This window comes from Lontra canadensis, unplaced genomic scaffold (genome assembly GCF_010015895.1).
Source record: "Lontra canadensis isolate GAN:19392208 unplaced genomic scaffold, GSC_riverotter_1.0 scaffold59, whole genome shotgun sequence".
Classification (NCBI taxonomy): domain Eukaryota; kingdom Metazoa; phylum Chordata; class Mammalia; order Carnivora; family Mustelidae; genus Lontra; species Lontra canadensis.
This window is the reverse complement of record NW_022631053.1, coordinates 4,174,141-4,187,044: the sequence shown is the minus strand read 5'-3', so window position 1 is coordinate 4,187,044 and position 12,904 is coordinate 4,174,141. Positions and strand designations below refer to the sequence as shown.

Sequence of the window (12,904 nt, the reverse complement as noted above, 5' to 3'; positions counted from 1 at the left end):
CTTTTTTATTTCTAATTTTGATTTCCTTCTTTCCTGTTCTATATATTTTTAAAGTTTGTGTGTGTGTGTGTGTGTGTATGGTTCTCTTGGTTAAAATTAAATTTATAACAATCTCATGTGAATAATACCAGCTTAGTTCTAATAGTATACAAATACTTTGCTTCTGTACTTCTCTATTCTATTCATTTCTCTTTTAAGCCTGATAAGAAAAAAGAGGAGTTATATACCAAAAGTATAATATTTTCTTTTTTGTTTACCTATGTAATTATCCTTACCAGTGTTCCTTAATTCTTCTTAAGGCTTTGAGTTACTCTCTGGTATCTTTATTTCACCCTGAATAACTCAGCATTTTTTGTAGGATAGACCTGCTGATATTCTTTACATTGTTTTATTCATATGTCTTTTTCCAGATTACCCTTAGGTTTGTTCATGGTTTCCATTAGCTCATTAAGCACATTTAAGATATACATTATTATATGATTTAACGTCTTTGCCAGTAATTCCAATGTCTGGGCTTACTTAGGATGGTTTCTATCAAATTCTTTTTTTCCTGTGAACGGGCCATATTTCTCTATTTCTCCGTGTGTTATGTAATTTTTCGTTGAGAGCCAAACATCCTAAGTATTACCCCTAGACACAATTCTGCCTTTTTTTTTTTTTTTTACCTTTTTTTGTCTATATATGCAAATATAATTTTAGGGTAAATTCCTAGAAATGAAATTGCTATGTTAAAGAGTATATGCCTTTACTTAATAGATAGAACTAACTTAAATTCATATTAGTATTTTTTATTTATTTATTTTTTTAATGTGGTTGATTCTGATTTTTCTACTTATGTTTCTAGCTGTTTTTCTATTAAGATTTTCTTAGTGATTTGTGATTATATAAGTTTTTAGAGGAGATTAGTCTTATCAGATATGACTGTTACCGTGTTGTTAGTACTTCCGTGGAAATTTATTTTTTGTAGCAGGGTTAAAAGATTGATGAATCTTTTTCTCTATGCCTTTGGATTTTGAGTCTAGTTTAGCTCAGGTCCTCTCCAGAAAAAGTTATTTTAGTTAGTTTGTTTGTTGGTTTTCAGGCAGAGAGAGAGGGGGAAGCAGGCTCCCTGCCGAGCAGAGAGCCCAATGCCGGGCTCGATCCCAGGACCCTGGGATCATGACCTGAGCTAAAGGCAGAGGCTTAACCCACTGAGCCACCCCGGCGCTCCTAGTTTGTTTTTTAATCAACTTTACTAAAATATAATTTGCATACAATAATATATGTGTGTGTGTGTGTGTGTATTTTTTTTTAAGATTTTATTGATTTATTTGCCAGAGAGAAAACGTGCACAAGCAGGCAAAGTAGCAGGCTCCCCGCTGAACAAGGAGCCCAATGTGGGACTCAATCCCAGGACCCTAGGATCATGACCTGACCCGAAGGCAGAGGCTTAACCAGGCGTCCCAAGATAAATCTGTGTGGTTTTTTGTTTTGTTTTGTTTTTAAGATTTTATTTATTTTATTTATTGGACAGACAGAGATCACAAGTAGGCAGAGAGGCAGGCAGAGAGAGAGGAGGAAGCAGGCTTCTGGCTAAGCAGAGAGCCCCACATGGGGCTCGATCCCAGCACCCTGAGATCATGACCTGAGCTGAAGGCAGAGGCTTAACCCACTGAGCCACCCAGGCACCCCAGGATAAATTTGCTTTAAGCATAAATTTTTATTAGTGTTGGGAATGTTATGCATTGGGGTTTTTTCTCAGTCAGTCTCTCCCACCATCCCCAACTGCCAATCTAGGCAATCAATAATCTGCTTTCTACAGCTGTAGTTTGTCTTTTCTGGAGTTTTCATATGAATGAAACCATACAGTATATTCTCTTTTGTGCTGGACTTCGTTCACTCACCATTATTTTTAGTGAACCATATTGTTGCATGGGTTGGTAATGCATACTTTTTTATTGCCAGATAGTAGGAATGTACTTAGTTTGATTATCTAGTCACTTTTTGAATCTTTTTTCTATTAAAAAATTTTTGATTGTTGGGCTTATTATTGAATTGTAAGAGTTCTTTATATATTCTGTATATAAGTTCTTTGTTAGGTATGTGTGTGTGTATTCCAAATCTATTTCCCCTAGCCTGTGGTTTGTCTTCTTATTTTCTTCACAGTGCATAAGAGCAGAAGTTTTAGAGGGTTTTGTTACTGTTGTTTTGATGGAAGTGTAGTTGATGTGTACAGTATTATGTTTCAGGTGTCCTACATAGTCATTCAAAATTTATATACATAGGAAGTGATTACCATCATAAATCTAGCTACCATCTGTCACCATACAAAGTTGTTACATTATTATTAACTATATTCCCTGTGTATACATTACATCCCTATGACTTATTTTATAAATGGAAATTTGAACCTTTTAATTTTCCACTATTTCATGGATCCTTCCACTCTGTCCCCCCACCAGCAACCACCAGATTTTTCTCTGAATACATGAGTTTGTTTCAATTAGCAATAATCACGCCTCAGATAAACCTCATTGGCTACGATACTGCCACTGCGCAAAGCTTCATGAGTTTGTTTCTATTTTGTTTGTATTGTTTTTTAGATTCCACATATAAGTGAAATCAACCAGTATTTATTTGTTTTTCCCTGCCTAACTTATTTCACTTAGCATAATATTGATGTTGTGGCAAATGACAAGATTTCTTTCTTTTTTATAGCTGATATTTGTGTGTGTGTGTGTGTGCACACCACATTATCTTTATCCATTCATCTGTCAATGGACACTTAGGTTGTTTTCATTTCTTGTCAGTTTAAGTAAGGCTACAGTGGACATAGGGATGTGTGTGTTTTTTCAAGTTAGCATTTTTGTTTTCTTTGACTAAGTACCCAGAATTGGAATTGCTAGATCATATGGTAGATGTATTTTTAGTTTTTTGAGAAACCTTCATACTTGATACAGATTTTATATATTTATTTGTCAGAGATAGAGCACAAGCGGGGGAGTGGCAAGCAGAGGGAGAACCAGGTTCTCCACTGAGCAAAGAACCCAATGCGGGACTTGATCCTAGCATTCTCTGGGATCATGAACTAAGCTGAAAGTGATACTTAACTAACTGAGCCACCCAGGTGTCCTGCTTAACCTTACTTTTTTCCATAGTGGCTGCATCATTTTGCATTCCCACCAAAAGTTCACAGGGGGTGCCCTTTTTCCTGTATCCTCACCAACATTTATTTCTTGTTTGTGTTTTTGCTTTTAAATACAGCCTTATGACAAGTGTGAGGAGATACTTCATTGTGATTTTGATTTGCATTTTCCCTGCTGGTTAGTGATGTGGAGTATCTTTTCATGTGTCTTTTGGCCATCTCTATGTCTTCTTTGGAGAAATGTCCCTTCAGGTCCTCTGCCCGTGTTTTAATTTGAATTGTTTTGGTTTTCTTGATACTGAGTTTTCTGAGTTACTTCTATGTTTTGGGTATTAATCCCTTTTTTTTTTAATCATTTGCAGATTTCTTCTCCCATTCAGTAGGTTGCCTCTCCATTTGGTTGATGGTTTCTTTCCTTTACTGTGCAAAAACTTTGTTGTTTGATATAGTCCCATTTGTTTATTTTTGCTTTTGTTTCCCATGCCTAAGGAGACACATCCAAAAAAACATAGCTAATACTGATGTTAAAGAGCTTACTGCCTTTGTTTTCTTCTAGGAGTTTATGGTTTCTGGTCTTACATGTGAGTCTTTAATCCATTTTGAGTTTATTTTTGTATAAAGTATAAAAACATGGTCCAGTTTCATGCTTTTGCATGTAGTTAGTTTTCCCAGCACTATTTATTGAAGAGACTATCTGTTCCCCATTGTATATTCTTGCCTCCTTTGTTAAAAATTGACCAAAGAGTAGAAGTTTTTAAAAAAATTTTAGAAGTTTTTAATTTTAATAAAGTCTGTTTTTAAGATTTTATTTATTTACTTGAGAGAGACCAGGCACAATCAGGGGGGAGGACAGAGGGAGAAGAAGCAGGCTTCCTGCAGAGCAGGGAACCCAGTGCAGGGCTCGATTCTAGGACCCTGGGATCATGACCTGAGCCAAAGGCAAACACTTAACTGACTAAACTGACTGAGCCACTTGGGTGCCCCTAATAAAGTCTTTTTTTATCTCACTTTTCTTTTAGGGTTCATGATTTTTGTTTTAACCGAAATCAACATCTTCTAGGTTCATGAATAGTTTCTTTTATGATTTCTTCTAGAGGTGTTACACTTTCACATTTAGATTATACTCAACACTTAGATTTTTTTTTTTTTTTAAAGATTTTATTTATTTATTTGACAGAGAGAGATCACGAGTAGGCAGAGAGGCAGTCAGAGAGAGAGAGGAGGAAGCAGACTCCCTGCTGAGCAGAGAACCCGATGCGGGGCTCGATCCCAGGACCCTGAGATCATGACCTGAGCCGAAAGCAGAGGCTTAACCCACTGAGCCACTCAGGCGTCCCAACACTTAGATTTTTTTAAGAACTACTTCAGGTTTCTTTCATGTGTTGCGAAGAGTCAAAGTTTTGTTTCTGTTTTAATGAATGTACATTTGTTCCAACATTACCTGTTGAAAAGACTCTGGGTTACTTTGTTGACTATTTGTTGATCTTATATGCTTTGGTCTATTTCTGGACCCTGTTCTGTTCCATTGGTCTGAAGGGTTATCTTTAAATCAGCTCCCTACTGTCTTGATCACTGCAGCTTTATAAGAAAGTTGTAAGATCAAGTAATGTCTGAGTTCTCAAATTCATTTTGTCTTTCCAAAATCACTTTAGGTATTCCAGTTCCTTAATATTTCCATATAAATTTTCAAATGAGTGCGTCATTTTTACAGACATGCCTTTTGGGATTTTGATTGGGACTTCATCGACTCTGATTTTGGAGAGGATTTCCACCTTTTGTAATACTTAATCTTCTAATATGATGTGTGTTCATTTATTTATGTTTTTGGTTTCTCAGCATTGCTTTCTAGTTTTCAGTGTCTAAGGTTTTGTCTATTTTGTCAAATTTATTAAGTAAGAGAAATACCATTTTTTGTGTTTGAGCCTTTTAAATTTTTTGTGTATTTGTTGCATTAATGTAGTCCACCTTATCTAATACAAAATTTGTTTGTAATTCTTTTCCTTGAATCTATAAAGCATATTATATTGAAAGTAAAAAAAAAAACAGATAACAAACACTTCTTGAAGCATATTAACATGACTTATTTCCTACTTGTTCTTTGATGAGGTAAAAAATTAATTTACTATGTATTGATTTCTGCTTTATAGGTACAGCATAAAAAATTGAAAAATGGAAATATTAGTAACTCTGTTCTTAACCTAAGAAAAGTATTATTTTAATGGAGAGTTATTTTTATTTTAAAGTAGTTTAAAATATATGGAATTGAATTGATTTTTTTTTTTTAATAATGCCTTTAAATAATAAAACTCCAACTTAGATCTTAAACTTTTCTCTCTTAGGTTTTATCTATTATGTACAAGGAATCTGCTCTCTTAGTGTTTTCTTCTGAATCAGTTATCTAAATTTTTCACAAAAATTTTAAATACTTATAAAACTTATTATAGGAAAAAAATTATTATAGGAAACTATAATGCTATATTTTATTAGAATATTTTTGTGCACAAATAATTGACAAATTATTTATAATGGCCATGATTCTAAAATTACCCATGATAATTTGGGAAAATTCAGACTATTGTTCAATGGATATCCAAGGTCAAGAATCTTTGCAGAGTTTGGCCTAAAGATACACTTCTGAAAGAGTCCTGTAGAGCTTTTATTATATGAGCTGAGGTAAATTGCTTCCATTTCATCTTTTTCTCTCTTGTAATTAAGCAGGAAAGCTTTTTTATTGCTGTTCTTCCTATAGATGAGGTCTGTCTGGTATTAGTTCCCTTCAGCCTAAAGAATATTTGATGTTCCTTACAGTGCCTACCAGTGATGAATTTTCTTAGTTTTTACTTACCTTAAATGAGTTCATACTCATTTTTGATGTGTATTTTCCATGGATATGGAATTCTAGACTGATAGTTTTAATTTTTTTTCTATCTTTTGATGACTCCTGACCTCTATTGTTTCTGGTGAGGCACTATATTTATTCTCTTTATATAATGTCTTTTTTGCCTGCTGTCAAAATATTTTTTTGTTTCATGTTTGGTTTTCAGTAGATTGACTATTGTGTTTTAAGGTACAGTTTTTTTTTATATCCTACTTGGTGTGTGCTGAACTTCTTGGGTTTGCACATTGATGTTTTTCAGCTGGATTGGGAGGGATTTTCAACTACCAACTTTTCAAAAAGAGTTTCTGCCTGACTTCCTCTCTTCTTTTGAGACTCCACAATTACACATATGTTGGATTGCTTGGTGTCACTGAGATTTTGTTCATTTTTCTTCAGTCTCTTTTTTTCTTTGGATTTTGCATAATTTCTGTGGGCTTACATTCATCTTCAAGTTGTAATCTGGAATTTCCATTTTTATTTTATTTTAAAGATTTTATTTATTTGACAGAGATCACAAGTAGGCAGAGAGGTAGGCGGGGGGCCGGGGGGAAAGCAGGCTCCCCGCCAAGCAGAGAGCCCGATGCGGGACTCCGTCACAGAATGCTGAGATCATGACAGAGGCCTTAACCCACTGAGCCACTCACCACCCCTGGAATTTTTTTTTTTTTTTTAAGATTTTATTTATTTATTTGACAGAGACACAGAGGGAGGGAGCACAAGCAGAGGGAGCAGGAGAGGGAGAAGCAGGCTTCCCACCTAGCAGGGAGCCTGATGTGGGCCTCGATCCCAGGACCCTGGGATCATGAGCTGAGCCAAAGATAGCTGCTTAACAACTGAGCCACCCAGGTGCCCAGCCCCTGGAATTTCCATTTTTAAAAGTATTACCCCTCTACTTAGATTTCTCTTTTTGTTCAACTTTTTAGGAACACAGTTTCCTCTTAATCCATATATATTCATAATGGCTGAATTAAAATCCTGGTCTGCTGTTTCCAATACCTGGTTATCTTGGAGTCTGTTTCTTTGGGCTACTGTTTTCTTAATAATGGACCACATTCAAAAAATAATGTTTTAATGGGGGTGAGGAGCAAGATGGCGGAAGAGTAGGAGACCTAAATATGATCAGGTCCCAGGAGTTCAGCTGGATAGTTACCAAACCATTCTGAACAGCTACAAATTTAACAGGAGAAAGAAGAGAAGAAGAGCAACAATTCTAGGAACAGAAAATTGACCACTTTCCGGAAGGTAGGACATGTGGAGAAGTTAGTCCAAGCCAATATTTGGGACAATAGACTGTGGGCGGAGGGGCCAGCTCCGAGCAAGTGATAGCACAGCAGAGCACAAAATTGGAACTTTTAAGAAGTCTACTCCACTGAGGGACGTTGCTCCAGAGGCTAAGGGAGGGGTGGAGCCCTCATGGGGACAGTGTGGTCTCAGGACCTGCAGGGTCTCAAAAAGACCAGGTGTGTCTGAGCGTGGCAGAGCTCCCAGGTATCAGAGTGGTGAAGTCAGTTGCAGAGACAGAGCTGAGGAGTGGGCTCTCAGCTCGGGATTACCTTAAACCATGATCCAAGGCACAGTCAAGCCACTGCTCTTTGGGCAGGGACCCAACAAGCAGCAGATCCGGGGAGGCTCACCTTCCTCCTCCCAGATGAGCATGTGCTTCACGAGTCTGCTGGGTTTGGAGACTCCATACGGGGCTGTGCACCAGAGATAGAAACGTTTGGTCACAAGCTGGGTGAGCTCGGAGTGCGGCCAAAGATCAGGGAAATGGGAGGGATTGACTCCTTTTCACTGAAGGTGCACTGAGGAGTGGAGCCACAAGCTCTCGGCTCCTACTGGGCTGGAGATTGGGAGGCCACCATTTTCATTTCTGTCCTCCAAAGCTGTACGGAAAGCGCTCAGGGAACAAAAGCTCCTGAGAGTGAACCCAAGCAGATTACTTAGCCTGGCCCCTGGCAGGGGCAGTGGAATTCTGCCTTGGGCAAAGACATTTGAGAGTCACTGTGACAGGCCCCTCCCCAGAAGATCAGCAAGAACATCCATCCAAGACCAAGCTTATTGATCAGTGAGAACAGTGGAACTCCACAGAGATAGGGGAAAGCAGTGCATGGAATTAATGGCTTTCTCCCCATGATCCTTTAGTCTTTCAAAGTTAGAATATTTTTAATTTATTTTTTTTCTTTTTCTATTTTTTTAATTTTTCCTCTTTCCTATTTTAACATTTTTTAAACTATTTTATCAGTGCCTTTTTAAAAAATCTTTTTAAATGTTTATTGTTTTAGTCATATTTTTATCCCTTCATTGTATTTAACCTTATTTTTTGTATACATATAGGTTTGGTTTTTTTTTTTTTCCTTTAAAATTTTGGGATACAATTTCTTGTAATAGATCAAAATATACCCTAAATCTAGCTCATGGCTTTGTTCTAGTCAAAGCTCATGGCTTTGTTCTAGTCTCCAGCCTGATCACATTCTTTCCTTTTTTTTTTTTTTTTTTTTTCAAGCAACTTATCAATTCCTTTTTAAGGATATTTTTTAACTTTCATCTTTACAGTCATATTCCATCCCTTCATCGTGTTTACCCTTAATTTTTGCATGTATATGTATATTTTTCTTGCAAATTTTGGGAAGTATTTTCTTCTAACAGACCAGAATACACCCACAATTAAGTGTGTGGCTGTTTTATTCAGTCTAATAATTTTTTTTATTCAGTCTAATAATGTGTGTGTGTGTGTGTGTGTGTGTGTGTGTGTGTGTATTTTCCCCCTTTCTTCTCCCCTCAGTTTCGTGTCTCTGCTGATTTGGTTACTGTATATCTTTCTGGGGTCATTGCTACCCTTTTAGTATTTTGTTCACTCATTCATCTATTCTTATCTGGATAAAATGACAAGAGGGGAAAACTCACCACAAAAAGAACAACAAGAGGCAGTATTGATGGCTAGGGACCTAATCAATACAGGCATTAGTAATATGTCAGAACTAGACTTCAGAATGATGATTATCAAGGTGCTAGCTGGGCTGAAAAAAAGCATGGAAGATATTAGAGAATCCCATTCTGGAGAAATAAAAGAACCAAAAGCTAACCAAGTTAATATCAAAAAATCTATTAATGAGGTGCAATAAAAAATGGAGGCTCTTACTGCTGGGATAAATGAGGCAGAAGAGAGAATTAGTGATATAGAAGTGATGGAAAATAAAGAAGGTGAGCAAAAGAGAGACAACTACTGGACCACGAGGGGAGAATTCAAGAGATAAGTGATACCATAAGATGAAACAATATTAGAGTAATTGGGATCCCAGAAGAAGAAGAAAGGCTGGGGGGCAGAAGATATATTGGAGCAAAGTACAGCAGAGAGTTTCCCTAATTTGGCAAAGGGAACAAGCATCAAAATTCAGGAGGCACAGAGAAACCCCCCCCCTCAAAATCAATAAAAATGGGCCCACACCCCATCATCTAATAGTAAAACTTACAAGTCTCAGTGACAGAAAATCCTGAAAGCAACTCATGACAAGAGGTCTATAATACACAACGATAGAAATATCAGATTGGCAACAGACCTATCCACAGAGACCTGGCAGGCCAGAAAGGACTGGCATGACATACTCAGAGCACTAAACAAGGAAAATACACAGCCAAGAATACTATGTCCATCTAGGCTGTCATTGAAAATAAGAGATAAAAAGCTTCCAGGACAGATAAAAACTAAAAGAATTTGCAAACACTAAACCAGCCCTACAGGAAATATTGAAAGGAGTCCTCTAAGCAAAGAGAGAGCCTAAAAGTAACTGACCAGAAAGGAACAGAGACAATATACAGTAACAGTCACTTTACAGGCAATACAGTGGCACTAAAATCATATCTTTCGATAGTTACCCTGAATGTAAATGGGCTATATGCCCTAATCAAAAGACACAGGGTATTAGAATGGATAAAAAAACAAAACCCATCGATACGCTATCTATGAGAAACTCACTTTAGACCCAAAGACACCTCCAGATTTAAAGTGAGGGAGTGGAAAAAAATGTACCCTGCTAGTGGACATCAAAAGAAAGCTGGGGTTGCAGTCCTTATATCAGATAAATTAGATTTTAAGTCAAAGACCATAATAAGAGATGAGAAGAATTAATACCTATTCTCCTGAAACTGTTCCAAAGAGATGAGGAGGAACATATCCTACTTAAAGGGTCTGTCCAACAAGAAGATCTAATAATTTTAAGTATCTATGCCCCTAACATGGGAGCAGTCAATTATATAAATGAATTAATAACAAAATCAAAGAAACACAACAACAATAATATAATAGTAGGGGACTTTAACAACCCCCTCACTGCAATGGCAGATCATCTAAGCAAAAGATCACAAGAAAATAAAGGCTTTAAATGACACACTGGACCAGATGGGCATCACAGATACAATTAGAACATTCCATCCCAAAACAACAGAATTACACATTCTTATCTAGTGCTCATGGAACATTCTCCAGAATAGATTACATTCTGGGTCACAAATCAGGTCTCAACCAGTACCAAAAGATTAGGATCATTCCCTGCATATTTTCAGATCACAGTGCTCTGAAACTAGAACTCATTCACAAGAGGAAAGTTGGAAAGAACTCCAATACATGGAGGCTAAAGAGCATCCTACTAAAGAATGAATGGGTCGGGGCGCCTGGGTGGCTCAGTGGGTTAAAGCCACGGCCTTCTGCTCAGGTCATGATCCCAGAGTCCTGGCATCGAGCCCCACATCGGGCTCTCTGCTCCACGGGGAGCCTGCTTCCTCCTCTCTCTCTGTCTGCCTTTCTGCCTACTTGTGATCTCGGTCTGTCAAATAAAGAAAAAGGGTTCAACTTAATTTTTAAAAATTCATGGAAACAAATGAAAATAAAAACAACTTCATGGGGTCCCTGGGTGGCTCAGTTGTTAAGTGTCTGCCTTTGGCTCAGGTCATGATCTCAGGGTCCTGGGATCGAGCCCCATATTGGGCTCCCTGTTCAGTAGAGTGCCTGCTTCTCCTTCTCCCTCTGCCTGCTGCTCTGCGTACTTGTGCTCTCTATCTCTGTCAAATAAATAAAATCTTAAAGGAAAAAAAAAGAAAACACAAAATCCTTGGGATGCAGCAAAGGCGGTCCTGCGAGGAAAGAATATAGCAATACAAGGTTTTCTCAAGAAACAAGAAAAGTCTCAAGTACACAGCCTAACCCTACACTTAAAAGAGCTGGAGAAAGAATAGCGAAGAAAGCCTAAACCCAGCAGAAGAGAAATAATAAAACACAGCAGAAATCAATGAACTAGAAACCAAAAGAACAGAACAAATCAACGAAGCTAGGAGCTGGTTCTTGGAAAGAATAAGATTGATAAACCCCTGGCCGGACTTAGCGAAAAGAAAAGAGAAAGGACCCAGATTAATGAAATCATGAATGAAAGAGGAGAGATCACAACCAAAAGCAAAGAAATACAAACAATTATAAGAACATATTATGAGCAACTGTACACCAGCAAATTTGCAATCCAGAAGAAAAGGATGCATTCCTAGAGACAGAAAAACTACCAAAACTTAACCAGGAAGAACTAGAAAACCTGAACAGACCAGTAAGGAGATTGAAGCAGTCATCAAAAATCTCCCAAAAAATAAGAATCCAGGCCCAGACAGCTTTCCAAGGGAATTATACCAAACATTTAAAGAAGAATTAATACCTATTCTCCTGAAACTGTTCCAAAAAGTAGAAATGGGAGGGAAACTTCCAAACTCATTTTATGAGGCCAGGATTACCTTGATCCCAAAACCAGACAAAGACCCCATCAAAAAGGAGAATTACAGACCAATATCCTTGATGAACATGGATGCAAAAATTCTCACCAAAATACTAGCCAATAGGATCCAACAGTACATTAAAAGGATTGTTCACCACGACCAAGTAGGATTCCTGGGCTGCAGGGTTCATTCAACATCTGCAAATGGATCAATGTGATACAGTACATAAATAAAAGAAAGGACAAGAACCATATGATCCTCTCAATAGGTTCAGAAAAAGCATTTGACAAAGTACAGCATCCTTTCTTGATTAAAACTCTTCCACAGTGTAGGGTAGAGGGTGCACACCTCAATATTATAAAAGCCATTTTTGAAAAGCCCACAGTAAATATCATTCGCAGTGGGGAAGAACTGAGAGCTTTTTCCCTAAGGTCAGGAACACGGCAGGGATGTCCATTATCACCACTACTGCCCAACATAGTACTAGAAGTCCTAGCCTCAGCAATCAGACAACAAAAAGAAATAAAAGGCATTTGAATTGGGAAAGAAGTCGTCAAAGTCTCACCCTTTCCAGATGACATGATACTCTATGTGGAAAACGAAAAGACTCCACCCCAAAATTCCTAGAACTACAGGAATTCAGTAAAGTGACAGGATATAAAATCATGCACAGAAATCAGTGACATTTCTATACACCAACAGCAAGGCAGAAGAAAGAAATAAGGAGTCAATCCCATTTACAATTGCACCCAAAACCATTAAGATACCTAGGAATAAACCTAACCAAAGAGGCAAAGAATCTGTACTCTGAAAACTATAAGGTACTCAAGAAAGAAATGGAAGAAGACACAAAGAAATGGAAAAACGTTCCATGCTTATGGATTGGAAGAACAAATGTTGTGAAAATGTCTATGCTACCTAAAGCAATCTATACATTTAATGCAATCCCTATCAAAATACCATCAATTTTTTTCAAAGAAATGGAACAGATAATCCTAAAATTAATTGATTGGTCTTATTCTTACTGTTTGATGGGAGGAGGAGGATTTCTGGCTTATAAGTAAAACACACCTTTCATTTACTTGTTAAAGTCACTTTTTTATGCCTTAACATTATGCATTATTTCACTTGATATTCCTAACAAGCTAGTG

General features: G+C 37.3%; 1 protein-coding gene and 1 pseudogene across 5 annotated transcripts in view; one reads left to right on the top strand and one right to left on the bottom strand.

The window, feature by feature from the left end:
- LARP4 (La ribonucleoprotein 4) overlaps nucleotides 1-12,904 on the top strand; it is an 88,104-nt gene that overhangs the window by 43,799 nt on the left and 31,401 nt on the right. The gene's annotated exons all lie outside the window — the stretch shown is intronic.
- Nucleotides 2,388-2,543, bottom strand: LOC116879078 (annotated as a pseudogene).